The sequence below is a fragment of the Vombatus ursinus genome, unplaced genomic scaffold, assembly GCF_900497805.2.
Source record: "Vombatus ursinus unplaced genomic scaffold, bare-nosed wombat genome assembly UNPS02014821.1, whole genome shotgun sequence".
NCBI classification, from domain to species: domain Eukaryota; kingdom Metazoa; phylum Chordata; class Mammalia; order Diprotodontia; family Vombatidae; genus Vombatus; species Vombatus ursinus.
In genome coordinates, this window is record NW_020954599.1 from 8,575,286 (window position 1) to 8,594,458 (window position 19,173).

Consider the following 19,173-nt stretch of genomic DNA (forward strand, 5'->3'; position numbering starts at 1 on the left):
TTTTGCAACTTCAGACTTTCGTTTTAAAACTGCCTAACTACAGTCTTAAATGTAGCAAACCTTAGTCTTATCATTCATCAAATTCCCTTTCTTAGTTTAAGAATTTCTTCCCTGTTGCTGCTTTCCTACACTTTGGGTTTCGTGACATATTTCTTAAGGCCAGGATGATTTCTATTTAGTGCATGTACACCTTTACTTCTTCCCTTCCAACAAAACTTATGAAAACCTCCCCCATCTACGAAGCAACAGAGTCAATGAAACTGCTGCCCCACTGGGTGTAGGGATAGTAGATTGCCTCTTCTTGAATTTAGATTCAAGGGGGCTCCAGAGATCATACAATCTATCCACATTTACATGCAAACTCTTTTGAATAAATTAATTTTTAAAAAATGCTGAGCTTTTGGGCAGAGTTCAGATCCTGGCTTTGTCATATATTACCTCAATAATGTTATGCAAGTCATTTTCCAATTGTGGCCCTCAATTTCCTTGCCTATAAAATGAAGGGGTTGGACTAAATCCCTTCCAAATCTAAGTCATATGATTCTTGATAACCTAGTGCCATGTTGAATGAGGCAAGTTTAGGCTTGATGTCAGGAAAAATGTCCTAATAATCAGAGCTGTCCAAAAGGCTAGCAAGAGGCAAACTTGTCTCCCTAAATTCAGTGAGATGGTTGTTTTATTAACACTGTAGGCTAATGTAATAGTGAAGATTCTCTTGGGAATGGGTTGGACTTGATGGCTTATTGAAGTTTGTTCTGTCTTTAAAATTCCATGACTCAAAAAATTTCATAAAATTGTTGCAAAAAAAGTGTACATAAATGTCATGAGGTAGAGAACAACTGGAAAATTGTTGGCTGCACTTAAGAAGAGTGAAAACGCATTTGAGGGGCAACTAGGTGGCAAAGTGGATAGAGCACTAGCCTTGGAGTCAGGAGGACCTGAGTTCAAATCTGGTCTCAGACACATAACACTCACTAGCTGTGTAATTCTGGCAAGTCTCTTAACCCCAATTGCCTCATTGGAAAAAAAATGTATTTGAATTGGCATCCTTGGAGAAGAGGATATGGTGATCTTTGCAAAAGGGAATGGACCTCTAAGATGAGTCAGGTAATTTGCTGATGTTGGGGACAAATTTTGGGGAAGCTGAGAGAATATCTTTCTGGAACAATGGAGCATAGAAGGGCATTAGTGAACATAGGACTGATTAGACAGGAGTGGGGAGCTCTGGTTTTACTAGTCTGTTGGATAAACTATAAGAACAAGGACAAGGAAAAAGGAGATAGAAAAGAAATAGGAACAACAAAATTCATCTGGAAGAACAAAAGGTCAAGAATATTAAGGGAATGAATGAAAAAAAAAATACAAAGGAAGGTGGCCTTGTGATACCAGATCTCAAATTATATTATAAAGCAGTAATCATCAAAACTGTCTGGTACAGGCTAAGAAACAGAGTGATGGATCAGTGGAATAGATTAGTTATACAAGGCACAGTAGTAAATGATCACAATAACCTAGCATTTAATAAACGCAAAGACCCCAATCTTTTGGATAAGAACTCATTATTTGACAAAAGCTGTTGGGAAAACTGGAAAATAATATGGCACAAACTAGATATAGACCAGCATCTTGTACCATATGCCAAGATAAAGTCAAAATGGGTACATAATTTAGACATAAAGGGTGATACCATAAGCACATTAGAAGAGCAAGGAATAGTCTAGCTGTCAGATCTATGGAGAAGGGAAGAATTTATGACTAAACAAGAGATAGAGAGCAATATGAAAGGTAAAATCGATAATTCTGATTATATTAAATTAAAATTTTTTGCGCAAACAAAACCAATGCAACCAAGATTAGAAGGAAAGCAGAAAGCTGGGAAACAATCTTTACAGTGAGTGTCTCTGATCAAGGCCTCATTTCTCAAATATATAGAGAACTGAGTCAAATTTATAAGAATACAAGCCATTCACCAATTGATAAATGGTCAAAAGATATGAACAGGCAGTTTTCAGATGAAGAAATCAAAGCTACCTATAGTCATATGAAGCAGTGCTCTAAATACTTTTGATTAGAGAAATTCAAATTAAAACAATTCTGAGGTGCCACCTCACATTTACCAGATTGGCTAATATGACAGAAAAGGAAAATGACAAATGGTGAAAATGTGGGAAAATTGGGATACTGATGCATTGTTGATGGAGTTGTAAGCTGATCCAACCATTCTGGAGAGCAATTTGGAACTATGCCCAAAGGGCAAGCAACTAAGCATACACTTTGATCCAGCAATACCACTACTAGGTTTGTATCCCAAAGAGATCATAAAAAAGGGAAAATGACCTACATGTGCAAAAATATTTCTAGCAGCTCTTTTTGTGGTGGCAAAACATTGGAAATTGAGGTGATGCCTATCAATTGTGGAATAGCTGAACAAATTGTGGTATATGAATGTAATGAAATACTATTGTTTAATAAGAAATGTTGAGCAGGCAGATTTCAGAAAAACCTGGAAAGACTTAGAGGAACCGATGCAAGACAGGAGAAAAATTTGGAACTCAAAATCTTGTAAAAATGAATGCTAAAAATTGTCTTTACATATAATTGGAAAAAATAAAAAAAACTATTAAACAAAGAAAAGAAACAGGAGGAGGATATAGGAGGAGATAGTAAACAAGGGATGCTAATAGCAATGGGTAATTCAGCCCAGGGGAGATCAGGAAAACTTGGGTCCTAAGCAGAAAGATTTTGGTTCCCTAAGAATTTAAGGGATGAAAAAGAGAGTTTATTCTAGGTGTAGGCATTGATAAAAAGCGATCAGCAATGACACAAATCTCTACAGCTGTGGCCTAGAGAAAGAACTTCTGAACCAAAATGAGGAGTGACATAAAACACCTAGAAGAGATTGCTTAATTCTTTACATTTTCACCAAGGTAAGTAAGTTGACTGTGCTGAGATTTACTCCTTTTTTAAGCAAAACACTATGTTAAATAGTTATCTGTACTGCCAATTCACAACTTCCCCTATTTTGTTAAAGGAACACTGAAAATTAAGGTCATTGTTCAAGTTTTACTGAAAGATAATAAGTTAATTACAAATTTATTTTGTAAATTTCCTCATAAATTTCCTTTTTTATTAAAAAAAGATAAATTGTGCAGTTGGCCTACATTATGCTTGGTGGAAGATGTGCTACTGCTGGGGCAGTAAAGAAAATGGGGAGAGGGTAAGGACCATAATTTGTTTATTTAAAGGTAGAACCTACCATAGATCTTCATTAAACTGTTGGAATTGAAAGCCAGACACACGGAACAAACCTTAGAAAAATAGGTTCTGCAAGGCACTTTCTGCTTTGGGCAGCAGCTACAGGCCAAGTAGGTAAACAAGCTGGCTTCTCTGTACTACAGCAGCTAAGTCAGCTTCCTTCATAGCCAGGTGCACCAGCTCTGCCCTGGTAATGCCTGGTAATGCCTGGTAATTCTGCTAATGCCAATCAGACCCCCATATAAGTGTAACCAAGGGTTATTCTGTAGGATACCATGGTTTACCTGGGAATGCGGAAACATGTTAAAGGAACCATGGTGTCAAGGACTTTTTTTAAAAGCTGCCATCTGAGGTGATAGCTTCTCTGTGTTTGTGCCACACCCTAGAATACAATGAATAAGCAATTTAAAAAATGTTCAAGCAGGAAGGGATTTACTTTTCCTCCTCCACAAAAGTATTGCTCACTGAAGGAAGCTGTTTTATCCACATCTACACCAGCTGCTCACAGAGCTCATTGGACCTGGCTTTGAAAATAAGTTAAAAAACCTGAGAGAAGTTCTTATGCTGTGTGGAATACTCAGTCTTTCTTACAAAGAAAAAATTAACTGGTACCAAAGTGTGAAATGTACAGACCCTCAGATGTTGTCCTGTGACTCCTTTGTATGACATCACAAGGCTGCCAAGTCCCTGCTTAACTAGAGCTAGGAGTTGGAGAGGTTTGGCTCATGCCAAAACTATGCATAGGATCGGTTGGTTTACTAAACAAAATTCTTTTTGTGTACACCCTACAAAAGTCAGCTGAGTGGAGAGATTTTAAGATTTGGTGCTGTTTAAGAGATGGTCATTAAGAACCACCAGAAGGTGGTTCAACTAGTAAGTGCCTTTTCATGAAGTCAGTCCAAAACTCCAACTGTAATTTGCAACATATGCAAGGTTGATCTGGTAGGGAGTACTCCCTGATAAAAACGGTCCATAATTAGAAGAATTACAGAGAGGATTTGGGTTACAGAGAGGATGAAGGAAGGCTTCACATTCATAACAGAGCTCAAGATATTACAAAATCATGCTGACATGGTGGTGGCATTGTTGGACAGAGGCTTTAAATGAACTATGAGTACTTGATATGAACATTACAAGGACATTTTTTAGCATTTGATAGGAAAATCAATACAGTTAAGATTTTGAGGTTGGGTGGTAGGATACAAAGGTTCAGTCTTAGAGTATCTTTTACTAGACTGTGCTGTCTGCTCATCTCTAGGCAGTTATGTGGATCACCTGTGCTCACTCACTGTTATAACAGTGAGTAAAACACCAGAGACAGAATAGTAGGAGAACCCGATGAGAATTCCCACAAAAAATAAAATTCAAATCATTGGACAAGAGTGACTGCTAATGTTCAAGAGTTGAAAGAGGACAGGAGAAGTTTAGGGAGAAGGTCCTTTTATCTCAGAGCTTGAAGGCTTCTCTGTAACTATGCTAACAAGCTTAACACTTTTAAGACTCAAGTTTTCTGGGCACTTCTCTTAGGAAGCAGTCCCTACCAAAGTGGCTATAGGCTATAGCCCTTTGAGAAATGGGCTTCTTCAGATACAGACCCCTGATAATGACCCCAGGTCAAAGGTCAAAGTTCTTTCTAACAATATCTAATAGCTGTCTTTTGCTCTTCTGAGAGGTGCTATATTGGAAAATGGAGATGGACAATGGGTGGGAAACACCAATTGCCTAAGAAACCTGACCACTTTTCATTAGGGGTTTTGTGATCCAAATGGCAGTATAAGCAGCTGAATGATCTACCTTAGTATGATCTTTTCCTGAGAAAGCACTTCCTCCATGAGTGCCCCAGCTTTCATAGGTATACACAGTGAGCTTCCATCCAGTCCGACCCTGAGGTCCACCAATGATGAATCTGCCACTAGGTTGCAGATGGTAAATTGTATCCTCATCCAGGTATTTTGTAGGGATGACAGCTTTAATCACCTGTTACTTTAGAGCATCCTTTGTTTTATCAACACACACATCTTCATCATATTGAATAAATATCACAATTGTATGGACCTTGATCAGGAGAATGGCACCACCATTTTGCATTTGCTGCACAGTGACTTGAGTTTTGGAATCCCTTCATAACCATGGAAAAGTTCCAGTGCGTGGCAGTGGAGCAAGTGTGGTGCTGAGTTTGTTAGCTAAGGTAATAGTTAGGTCAATGTCCTCTTTGGTTTCATCTGTAGCTTAACGACAAGTCAATTCCTGTTCTCCTGCACCAGTGTCTTCCTCATTGTGTTTTAGATGAACCCCTTGAGCAATGTCTGGTGACTGCTGCTCCAAGTCTACCAGAACATTGCAGATCTTGTAATCAAACCCTTTAGAAGAATCATCATAGGCCACATGCTTAATTGTTTTCTGAACCACTATCTGATAGTCAACAGCAGCTCTGGATGTGATCCCACCTGCCAGTCATATCATTCCAGTCTTAGCAACTGTCTCACAAACAACTTTGGCATCAAGGTCCTGCTGCAAGTACGCATCAAGGAATGCATCACTAATCTGATCACAGATTTTATCTGAGTGCCCTTTCCCCATAGACTCCAAAGTGAAGAGGAAGGTTCCTTCCTCCATAAAGGTCTAGTTGAAGCTGTTGAGCTACCAGTTCGGAGTTGTTTTGGGAGAGAGGCTCCAGGCAGTGGGAGATAGAGAAGGCAGTGGAGGACATTGAGAATGGGAGTCTGAAGACCCACATGAGAGGTTTCTCTCTGTGGCATAGGCAGAACCCATGATACCTTTTAAAGTGGCTATTTTTTGTTTTTACATCACTGTTAGCAAAGCATAGTGGATAAAGAGCTGACTGCAAAGCTAGGAAGACCTGGGTGCAAATCCCACTTCTGACAAATATTTGCTGTGTGATCTAAAGCAAGTCACTTAACTTCTCAGTGCTTGAGGCAACTCTCTAAAGGTATAAATTGCCAAGAAAGTGCCAAACTGCTTTGGTGGAGGGAGTTTCCTCATTACGGAATTCCCTATACCGAGGAAATTACAAGTACAGGCTCTATCCCCATCTCTTCATTTCTGAATATATATTTTCCCCCTTCACCTTCTTATCCAGCCAATCCTTAAAGTATAAAAAGGAAAGGAGGAAAAGCCATTTAGAAAAACCCACCAACATCAGTCAATCTGACAATGTCTGTGATACTGTACACTTATGGTCTCCAAGCTTGGGAGGACCATGGTTTTTAAGGAAATAGTCCTCTTTTCTTCCCCTCTCTGCAAGTGGTGACAGTAGAAAGCTAACTCAGCTGCAAGAACCGAACTCAGGGTTTTCTCTAGGCATTAAGCTTTATAATCACTGTATTTTTGGTATGGGAGGAGTGAAGATGAAGGGATCGCTAAAACTGGTCACATGGGCAGCAACTCAAAGCAAACAGAACCAGGGACATGGTGGTAGTGAGAGTAGGGGTGGAGTAAGAACTGATGGGAAGTTTAATTCCTAAAGTTGAATTTTTGACACAGAGCCAATCAATCACTCTCATTTTGAGGCCTTCCAAGTGAGTATATTCCAAATGTAATCATCATCATCATCATCATAATAATAATAATAATAACAATAACAAAAAGAGTCTCTTGTTGCATGTATAAGGAATGAGCATTCATTTATCTGCGCAGGAAAAATAAGGTTCAGTCGTCCACTGAACTAATTTTTATCATTATTAGAAACTTTTGCTACAAAAGATGATGATAGACCTCCCTTGAAAATCTGAAATCATAGAGAACATTTTCAAAGGAAAAAACATGTAGGTTCTTAAATGTTTTGGCGAAACAGCAAATGCTGCTATTCAGGGCAACATGGGTTATTTCCCGGGTTGCAGAGGTGAAGAATACAGAGGATGGAGTCCACTTACTCATAATTACTTTTCGTTACAGGGCTATCTCTGCTGAATGAAAAAACACTCCTTTCCTCTACTGAAGAATGGAATCATGACCTTTTCCAAGATGAAAAAGTAAGAGTTTGCTTTTTTATTTGGGAATGAGAATCCTTTTGCTTCCAGATGTGCCCTGAGCTACTTGTAAGCTGGACACACAAATAGATTACCTCTAAAATTGCGTCTTCTTGGTTCACAGTGGGAAGAAGATCAAATTGTTTCATGAGATGAATAAAAGAAATTTCTGGAATGAAATCTAGTACTTTGAAGTGCTGTGATGGATTTTGAAAACAAACAAACGAATAAATGGCTTTTCACCTGAATTTCATGAACTTATTTTACTTCTTTCTATAGTATTTTCAAGTATTTCGTCTTGTAGTTACTAAGCTTGAGATGGAGATAACATCACATTTTATCTTTTTTCAGTTTTTGTCTCTTGGTGAATGAATGAGACATAGATGCAGGGTGTCCGAAAAGTCTCAGCGGAGTCTTAAGCCATTAAAGCGTAAGATTGCACCAAGACTTTTGGGACACCTTGTATATATCACTTCATTAGCAAAGAAAAAAAATATTAAGAGACAGCATGGTACAGTGAAAAGAGCTCTGGATTAGGATTTGGAGGACTTGGGTTCAAGCACCACATAAGTCATTGAGCCTTGGTTTCCTCACTATAGAAATTAGGGAGTTGAACTAGATGGTCTTTAATGTCCTTTTCAGCTCTCGCTCTACGTTTCTCTGGTCCCAAGAGTTGCTTCACAGGCAGGTTCCACTTTCCAATTTTAGAGTTCATTCTTATATTTAGCGAAACCAAAAGAAATCAAAAGTGATGGTGGGAAAAACGAAAACTCAAATTTGTATAGGATTTAAAAGTTTAATAAGAGCTAGCATTTTTTATAGCATTCTAAAGTTCTCAAAGTGCTTTACATGTGTTATCTATTTTGGTCCTCAACCCTGGGAGATAGGGGCTATTACCTGAGGAAGCTGAGGTTTATGAAGTTGTGTGACTTGCCCAGGGTCACACAGCCAGTAAGTGATTGAGGTAGGATTGAACTCACGATTTTCTAAGACCCTAAAGTGTCTTCCTTACAACAACCTGTGGGCAGTGCAAGTATTCTTATCCTCACATTTTGGATAAGGAAATTGGCTCAGAGAAGTTATGACATGCCCATGACCAAATAGTAAAGATTAGAGCCATTCTCCGAATCCAGGTCTCTCGGCTTCCAGGCCAGTACTCTTTCAACTACACATCTTCTCTAGGCATATTCTACCTTTTCTTTTCATAAATATTATTTTATTGATGCTATTATGAAACATGATGAGCTATTATGACTTGGGCTGTAATTTGGTCAGGTTTGCTGTCTTTGTATGTCAAAGTTAAATGAAATGACTTTCATTCTGACCAAAGGCCCACGATTATAGGTATTGCTGATAAGGGTGTTTTGTCCAGAATGCAAATGTTTTTAGAACAAGGACTGTTTAAATTTTTCCTTATATTCCCATTGTCTAGTACAATGCCTTGTATGTAGTAGGGACTTAATGTTGAATTGAAATGAACTAGGAAATAGATGTTGTAGAGCTCGGGGCACAGCAGATAGAGCATTGGAGCTGGAGACAAGAAGGCCTGAGTTCAAATTTAGCCTCAAATGCTTGCTAGTTGTGTGGGCAACTTAATCCTTTTTGCCTCAGTTTCCTCATTTGTGAAATGAGATGGAGAAGGAAATAGCAAACTACTCCAGTGTCTTTGCAAAGAAAACCCTAAATGGGGTCATGAAGAGTAAGACATGACTGAAAACAACTTTTTTTTTTAAGTTTAACAAATACAAGTTGCATGGGCAAGTAACAACCACTGTCAGCCTCAGTTCCCTTATCTATAAAATGGGGATAATAATAATACTTACTTCCCAGGTTTGCTGTGAGGATAAAATGAGATAATATTTGTAAAGTGCTTTGCAAACCTTAAAGTGATATATAGGTAAGGAGACCAAATAAAGATACACACACAGGCTTATGTGTATGTCTTTCTCTCTCTCTCTGTATATGTATATATACACACACACACACACAAATTTATATATATACACACAAATATATACATACACACATATAAAGATAGACACACACATATACATATATGTATGTATAGATACATATATGTATGTATATTTTTTTAGGAGAATCCTAGAGTAAGATGCAATTTTATAGAAACAGACTAAAAGGGAGTTTGCAATTAGGAAAAGCAAAATCTAAATATGGTAACACTTAAATTATCCAGAATAACTATTAGGCAAAGTTGCTTAAATGAAACATAGCTGGGCACCAGAAAGTAGACAGAAGAAAAACAAAATTAAATACAATGTTTTGTACTGCAAAAGAAATATTATAAAGTCTGTGTACTAAAGCTTACTCATAAAATCATCTCCAGAACCCCAGTCATTCAGTCTGTTCACTCTTGTTTTACCTATAATTCTAACCAGTTTCATTTTTCTTATTTCCAAACTAATTTTAGATTCATAGCAACAAATTAGAGATGGGAGAAATGATGCTTATTTTTTTTTTAAAGGAAACAGTGAGAATTGACTGTTGAGAACCTGATGCCAAGTGACCTATAAAGATTTAAAACCCATAGCAATTCAGGGCCATTTAGTGTAAACTGTCCAATACATTCCATTAGACCCTGAAGACCATCATTTTATTATAGAATAGAATAATACTTAATATTCATAATGATGGTACTGAGTTTTCAAAAGAATTGTAAAATGAGTTCAGTATGTTTGCTTTAATAAGCCATGGAAGTGTGTAAATATATTTTAGAAAGATTATAGTCTCAAATGGTAAATTAAAAAAAATTAGTGATTAAGGTGGGGGGGAATATAAATCCTTAGCTAAGTGGAAAACCTGTCTTTATAAAATAATTCATTCTCCCAAAGTTTTAGATAGTTGCTGTTTATTTAAATATTGCTACAAATAAACAAGTAATTGCTTCATTTCTTTTTGGATCCTTAATTCTTGATATTCAATTTAGAGATAGGAGGCAGCATGCTTCAGGCAAGCCAAAGTACCGCCATTACTTTGACTACCATTTCTTCTCAGATCCTAATGGAGACAGCCAAGAACCCTGAACCCAAGAGCCTTTGGAATAACAATACTTTCCAGCCCAGTGTTAAATGGTTCAATATCATAAACTTTAATTTCATTAAAGAAGAGGTGTTATCATCTGTTTTGTTGCCATACTTTAAGGACCATGAAACTTTTCCATCTGATTTGTAGTTGTAACTTTTCATATGTGTTGTCTTTCACATTAGAATGTGAGCTTCTTGAGAACAGGGAGTGTCTTTTCTATTTGTACTCCTAGTGCTTAGCACGGTGTCTTGCACATAGCAAATACTTAATAAATGTGTCATCTATTAATTAATTAATTAACTAATTAATTCATGATCTTTGTTCAATGTAAAAACAATTGTGTTGACTGAGCACAGAGGACATGGGTTCAAAGGATTGTAGTCATGCATTCATAAAAGAAATCAACCGCTCTGAAGTACATAAGTTGATATAACTCAAGTAGTGCTTAACACAAAACTATAAAAATCTAGAAATTCAGGGATCAAGCCAGTATAGACCCTGATGCTAGGTTATTATAATATAACTGCAATTATTTATACTGAAAGCTCCCAAATACCTTTTTAGAAAAACAAGTCTTAGAGTTAAAGCCAAAGTATGCTCAGATTCATGCATAACCAAAAACTTCCTTATCCCTAAGAATCCATTGACTCCCTTCTTTTGTTTGTGTTTTGCATGACTTCCATCTTCGGCTGTCTCTTCTTATGTCCCTTTGTCTTCCCTATGCCTTTCTTTCATTTTTTTCTCTTCTCCCCTACCCATTTTAAGTAGATATAATACTGAAATAAAATATGTTTGTGCTTCTTAGAAAGTGAGATCCCTTAGTTATCCCCAGTAGATGACATTCCTAGTTTGGACATGAATCTTTGGTGTTACCTTTGAGTCTTTCCTCTCTCTTACCTCCCAATTAAATCAGTTGTCAAATTTTGTTAATTTCATTTCTAAAATACCTCTCACATGTTACCACTATTACCTTTCTGGATTGTTAGGACAAGAGGGATGGGAGATCCTGAAGAATGATACTATGGAGAGATCAACAGAAATGATTAAGATGAGGAAGAAAAGCAGGAACTGCCTCAAAGTATTATATAGGTGTTTGTCATTGACCAACTTATATTTTTAAAAGACACATATAGAAGAAGATAGATTCATGCAAAGTCAGGAAAACTGGAGATGAACGTAAGAGTAGTGTGGTCCTGTAAACATTACCAAAGTCCAGAATCAACTTAGGCTGATGATAAATGCCAAAGACAGAAAAAAAAAAGGTTTTTTTTTTAAGCTATGTTGGGAGCCAGAAGAAGATCCAAACAGGACTATTTCTTGAGAATAGATGGGATGATGAGGATATTGAACTATTCAACTCCTCTTTTACTTCTATTTTCTTTTTGACTACAATGATGTTTGAATTGGAAAGTGTAGACCAAAAAATGGTTAACCTGGAGATAAAATGGAATACAAAGGAGAAGATGGTTAGACCAAACTCAACTACCCTAAATGAATTCAAATCACCAGGTCTGGATTTTAGATGCTAGAATGTCAGAAGAACTACCAGATGTGTTTACTAAGCCTATGTTGGAATTCCTGAAAGAGTACGAAGAATATTGGCAGGGTCACAGGACTGTAGAAAGGCAAATGTTCTAGTTTTCCAAAAAGCAAAGAGGTTGGAACCTGAAAGCTATGAGTGACCAGTTTGACATCTATTCTTGGCAAAATTATAAGAAAGGGATGATTTTTGATCACTAATAATGATGATAATGATGATAATAACTAAAGACCAATATTGATTTATCAAAATCAGATTCACCTAATTTTCTTTTTGGACAGATTTGCTAGACTGGAATATCAGGAATATTCCAAAGGCATAATATATATAGATTTCAGCTTAGCATTTGGAAGTGTCTCATCCTGCCCTTGTGAACAATATGGAGAGATACGGACTGGGTTATAGTATGGTTAGGTGAATTTGAATCTAGTTGAATAATATAACTCAAAAATTAGTCATTAATGGTCTAATATAAACTAGGAGCATGGCCTCTAGTAGAGTTCCCTAAAGATCTGTCCTTGATGCTGGCCTGGCCTGTTCAACATTTTTATTAATCATTTGGCTCTTCTTGGACTCTGCTTAAACACATTGTGCTTATTCCTCCATGTTGTATGGACACACTCTTTGCTTCTCTACGCTTATGGACTCTTTTGTCTTTTCTACTACTGAACTCTTTTCTTGGTTCTGGACTATATCCTTAAGAACTTCAAATAATGCCACATTAGACTTTAGACTGCCCCTGTGCCTTGGGTCTTACTCCTGGCCCTGCTTCGGGTTAGTTGAACAAAATATTATCATTGTGCTACTTTTTATGAACTAGGAATTTCTTGCTGTTCTTTTGAAAACCAAGACATTTGCCTGAGTTTGGTCTCATCTAACTGTCTGATAGGTTTTGAGGAAGGAAGAAGCATAACCCAGGTGTATTTCATTTTTTCAAGTGAATAAAACACTCTATCTCTATTGTTTGGCACAGTTTAAAAAAACAAACAAACAAACAAACAAACATGTAGGACATATCCAGTATATAATAGAGAATAAAAGGAGCTGTAGGCAGTTAAGAGTTACAGAGGGAGCAATTAAGATGTTTACAACATAGAAAAACATAGAATTTTTAAGCAGAAGTGGGACCTCAGAGATTGTATAGCTCAACTCGCTCATTTCACAGATGAGGAAGCCAGGGTCCAGAGAGAAAAGTGATTTACCTCTGGTCACATTGCTAGTTAGTGGTAGGGATAGAACTTAAACTCAGGTTATGTGTGTGTGTGTGTGTGTGTGTGTGTGTGATATGTCTTTTATATAGTATATAATTATATAATTTTATATAATATATAATTATATAATTTATATAATATATAATTATATAATTTTATATAATATATGACACACAAAAGACATAAGACACACACACACACATATATATATAAATAAATGACCTTTAGGGACTACATTTCTGTAGTAGGGATTGCAAATTCCTGAGAATCTCAGTTCTACTTTTTTTTTGGCTTTTAATCAAAGGATAAAATTAATTCCATATTAGAACCTGCCATAGAAAATACAAAGGACTGGAAGTTGAAAAGTAGAGAGAGGAAGAAGAGGAAGCACATAAAAGGAGCAGGCTAGGAGGTTGAAGAAAGATAGCAGCATTGACATTGTCTGGCCTGCTCCAGGGAAAGAAGGAAATGAGTGTTTATTAAGTGCCTACTATGAGCAAATTGCCTTGTTAAGTATTTTACAAATATCTCATTTTATTATTGCAACAACTCTGGGAGGTAATTGGTCTTATTGTTCTCATTTTACAATTGAGGAAACTGAGGCAAACAGAGGTTAAATGATTTGCCTGAAGTCATACAGCTCATAATTGTCTGAGGCTGGATTTGAACTCAGATCTTCCTGATTCCGGGCCTTATGTGCTATCCATTGCACCCCCTCTCTGTCTTCAGGGGGAAGGAAGTTCAGGAAGTCAAGAGAAAGCCTGCTGGCTGAAGGGACCAGGGTAGTAGATTACGGGTTCCTTAGTCTTAAGGGAGGGTGCTGAAAATGAGTTTAGGAGTACAATTCAAGGGTGGAGGTGGGTGGGAGAAAGAGGCAGGACCCTTACTGGGGACAATAGTCAGAATGGCAGAAAGGTGGCTGGGGCTAGAGAATGAATAGCCCAATCAACTGTAGCGGTAGCCAGAAAAAACACCGTGACCTACTATGGACAGACAGTATGCTTTGTGTTTGAAATATAAGGATCTTTTACTAGCTCATATGCTAACTTGCCTCAAATGTACTCTGGAGAATTGATAAAATATTCTAATTCTTCAATTGGGGATAGTGCCTAACACATAGTAGGTACTAAATAATACTTACTGATTGATGTCTCCTACTCCAACATATCCTTTGTGTGGTAATTTGCCAATAAATGAATTAACACAGAACTATGGAATTAGAGAATTTAGAGATGGAAGGGCCATGTTACAATGGAATGAACACTTCATTTGGAGTCAGAAGACCTGGGTTTGAATCTCAATTCTGCCATTTACTCTCTGGGTGACCTTGGATAATTTATTTAATGTCTCTGGGCCCATTTTCTCAACTGTAAAATGAGGGAGTTGGACTTTATTACCTCTAAGATCCTTTCTGGAGCTAAAACAATTGTGTGAACTTACAAATGATTGAGTAATTCTTTCATTTTATAAAGGAAGAAACTGAGGGAGGTTAAGTTACTTGCCCAAGGTCAGAGATGGTAACTGGCAGAGTTGGGGTTTGAACCCAGGTCTTCTTACTCCAATTCTAGTGTTTTATTTTTCTTTCTGACAATTCTTTTTGGCACACTATGCTTCTGACGGAAATAAAAAAGAAATGTAATAGAAAACATCTCCAATGTTCAGATTTATGAGAATTGTTTTTTATTTGATGTTTCAAAAGTAGTAAAAGATCTGGGCTAAAAGTGGTTGGTACCATGTCTCCTAATCATGGAATCATCGATTTTTAGCATTAGAAGGGACCCAAGAGATCATCTAGCCCTCTTATTTTCCAGATAAGAAAACTGAAGCTCAGAGAGAGACTTGCTCAAACTTACGTGGCAATTTCTAGAAGAGCTAGGATTAGAAACCCACATATTATGGTTTATTGGACACTGAATTTGAGTCTATAAGCAAATTCCACTTCCCAAAAGTTATGGAGGGCACTCTACTCTGTTCTGATGAAATGTAGGATCAAAGAAGAATATTAGTTAATATCTAATAATATTAAATTCTAGAAGAAAAAAAGATTTGGACAACTTGTTGAATTTGTCATAATGAGTTTAGAGCTTTGAGCCCCCACCAGTGTAATCAATTTTTCTATGATCATACTATGCAACAGATACCAGTTAAAAAATAAATGTATTTAAGTTGTAAAATTAATGTAAATAACAAGATAAGTTCAAGTGCTAATCATTCTTTTCTTGCCATATATAAATGTGTAAAACTCCTTACAAACTCCAGGGATAATATTCCCTCTTTATTTTTCTGGGACTCTTATAATAGCATCCTAATACACCATGTGCACTGCCACCAGATTAATCTACCTATGCATAGTTTTTGGCCGATCAGCCATTTGTAGCTACTGTTTCAACAGCCATTTATGCTGATGAGTTAGGTCTCAAGAGCATAACCACTTTGTCTCCTCAGAGTTCTAAGAGCAGCCCTGATAAATTGGGGGTTAAAGCCATCTATAGTCATATGAAAAAATGCTCTAAATCACTATTGATTAGAGAAATGCAAATCAAAACAACGTCACATCTATCAGATTGGCCAACATGACAAAACAGGAAAATGATAAATGTTGGAGAAGACGTGGGAAAATTGGAACACTAATGCATTGTTGGTGGAGTTGTGAGCTGATCCAACCATTTTGGAGAGCAATTTGGAACTATGCCTGAAGGGCTATAAAACTGTGCATACCCTTTGACCCAGCAATAACACTTGTAGGGCTATATCCCAAAGAGATCATAAAAATGGGAAAAAGACCCACATGTACAAAAATATTTATAGCAGCTCTTTTTGTGGTGGCAAAGAATTGGAAATTGAGAGGATGCCCATCAATTGGAGAATGACTGAACAAGTTGTGGTACATGAATGTAATGGAGTACTATTGTGCTATAAGAAATGATGAGCAGGCTGACTTCAGAAAAACCTGGAAAGACTTGTATGGTCTGATGCTGAGTGAAGTGAGCAGAACCAAGAGAATGTTGTACACAGTAACAGCCACATTGTGTGATGACTAATATTGATAGTCTTAACCCTTCTCAACAATGCAAGGATCTAAGACATCTCCAAAGGCCTCATGATGGAAAATACTATGTACATCCAAAGAAAGAACTGTGGAGTTTGAATGCAGATCACAGCATAGTATTTGCTACTTTTTTTCTTCTGTTGTGTTTCGTTTCTTCTTTCTGGTGGTTCTTCCTATGGGTTCCAATTCTTACTTTTACAACATCACTAATGTGAAAATATGTGTAATAGGAATGTGTATGTATAGCCTATATCAGATTGCGTGCTGTCTTGGGGTGGGAGGTGGGGAGAGAAGGGGAGAAAGATTTAAAACTCAAAAGCTTATGGAAATGATTGTTGATAAATCAAAATAAATTAATTAAAAATAATTTGGGGGTTGTCTTTCTAATGCCCTAGGGGTCTCATGAGGCCCCAGCTCTGTGCTTCCCTCAATGACTTAAATTATTAATTCAGAATTAATTAGCTTTTGGAAAGGAGCATTGACTAATGTGATATAGTAAGAACGTTCTGTACAAAATGTGCTCCTAAAAGTCTGTGACATACTCTCTTACCAGAAGGCTGCTGGAAGTCCTTTCCTTCCCTTCATGAGTTTCTGGTGAAGTTCTCCTTAGGGAGGTTCTTCTGGGATCTTGGTAGAACCTTTCCTCATCTTATCTAATTTGTTCTTAGCTCCTAATATAGGCACTGTCATTAGCCTTTGAAATCTCAGGGATGCAGTTAGGATGATGATGATAAATCCCTAATCCTCTGGACTTTCAAAACTGGAGAAGTGCTCCTTTGGCTGGAGAGGTGTGGTGGTGAAAGGGTACGGGTTAGGGAGGAGTCAGACTGAAGCCAACGTGCTTGCCTTCTCCCCAAATGATTCCTTCTCCGGGCCTTGGCTTCCACCTGGCTCACCATTTGCTTGAATCTCTCGATTCTAAAACAGGCTTGGTGTTTTATAGACAACACACAGGGAATGCCTAGATTTCCTCAGACAATCTGAATAGACTTCCTGTGCAATGGTCACTCATTCATCCAATGGCCTTTCAAGGACTTTTGCACTAAAAGTCTTCAGATGATTGAAACCTGTTCTCATCTGGTTAATGTTTCCCACCTTTGAAAAGTCACTTCATTCTTTGCGTCTCAGTTTCCTCATCTATAAAATGAAAGGGTTGGACTAGATGTCTTCTGATGTTTGTTTGTTTCTTTTTTTTTTTTAGGCAATTGGGGTTAAGCACCCAAGGTCACACAGCTAGTAAATATCAAATGTTTGGTCTGAGGTTGGATTTGAACTCAGGTCCTCCTGACTTCAGGACCAGTGCTCTATCCACTGCACCACCTAGCTGCCCCCTTTCAGATGTTTCTTCTTGCTCTAAATCTGTGATCCTATCTATGACTTACCTCCTACCCCCAACCCCACTGAGTTAGAAGTGTTATCCTGTCTATAAATGCACAGAGCACCTTTTTATATTTCTCACACCCTAGACACAGTCTATTTTTCTCATGTAGTTGTGAAAATATTTTATCTTCATTATTAGAATATAAACTCTTGAGGGCAGGGACTGAAATTAGCAGAGTACTTTACACACAGGTGTTTAATCCATTGACTTCTAAATGAACAAATGTACATCCCTAGAAAATTAGGGTTTAAGTGACTGGGAAATATGGAGAGACAGGGATGAGAACTTATACTGTGTATTGATTCTATCAGTGATTTTTATGTTCTAAATTATTTCTACTCCTTCTGATGTTCTTTAAAAATTTTTTCCCCCAATTAACAGGTCAATTTTTTCTCCCTTTCACTTCTGCACCACCATTGAAAAAGCAAACAAAACTCACAACAAATTTGAATAATAAATCAAAACAATTCCTGCATTGGCCATGACCAAAAACATATATGCCTCATTCTGTCAGGAGGTGAGTAGTATGATTCATCATCATTCCTCTGAATTATGGCTGGTCATTGTGTAGATTAGAGTTCTTTAGTCTTTCAAAATTGTTTGTTTTTCAGTGATGCTGTAATTAGATAAATTGTACTGTTTGTTATGTTTACTTCACTCTGCATCAATTCATACAAGTCTTTCCAGTTTTCACTGAAACTATCTCATCATTTCTTATGGCACAATAATATTCTATTACCTGCATCTACAATTACTTGTTCAGCCATTTTCCAACTGCTGTCCACCTCCTCAGTTCCTTGTTGCTACAAAATGAGATACTATAAATATTTTCATGTACATGGGTCTTTTTCTTCTTTCTTGGATCTATTTGAGAGTTTAGGCCTAATAGTGGTATTGCTAGGTCGAAGAGTATACAGTTTCGTGACTTTCTGGGCAGAGTTCCAAATTGATTTCCAGAATGAATATGCCTGCTTTTCCACATCCCCTCCAACATTTGTCATTTTTCTTTTTTGTCATTTTTGCCAATCTGATAGTTGTGAGGTAGAAGTTCAGAGTTGCTTTAAAACTCTCTAGTTATTAGTGTGGTGTATATTTTCATTAACAACAACAAAAGACTAAGGTATTCCTTTTAGAAAATCTATTCTCATTCTTCAATAAGCATCATGAAGGAGCAAAAAGGTCTTTGTGTTCTGCCATTAATCTTGGGGATGAAAGATAGAGTCAGGGTCCTATATGGAAAGACCCATGTGGCTTTCCCTGAAGAATGTTTTTAGTTATTCTAGAATATAGGATAGGACTTCATGGTTCTCCAATCTTAATTCACAGAACAGGCTACTGGCCTCCTGCTGGAAATTCTTCATTTCTATTTGATTTTCCATGGAGGAGGATACTAGTGTAGCATGCTGCTAGGCAGAGAGGAAATAAGCCCCACCAATTCCTTGGAACTATCCCGTCTGACCTGCAAAGTACTTCAGGCCACCGTGCAGACTCTACCCATAATGCCACCACTGGACAAGAAAACCCTCACAGTGAGTGTTCTGCTTTGTTGTGGATAGGGTGATAGTGAGCGATGAAAGGGGTAGTACTGTTGTCCCTTCGTCAGAATGTGGGGTGGAAGGAAGAGAAAAAGAAAGGGGATGGAAATCCAAATTAATGATAGTTCTCTCTCATGCCCTACCATAGGACAGAGTCAAGTAGGGACA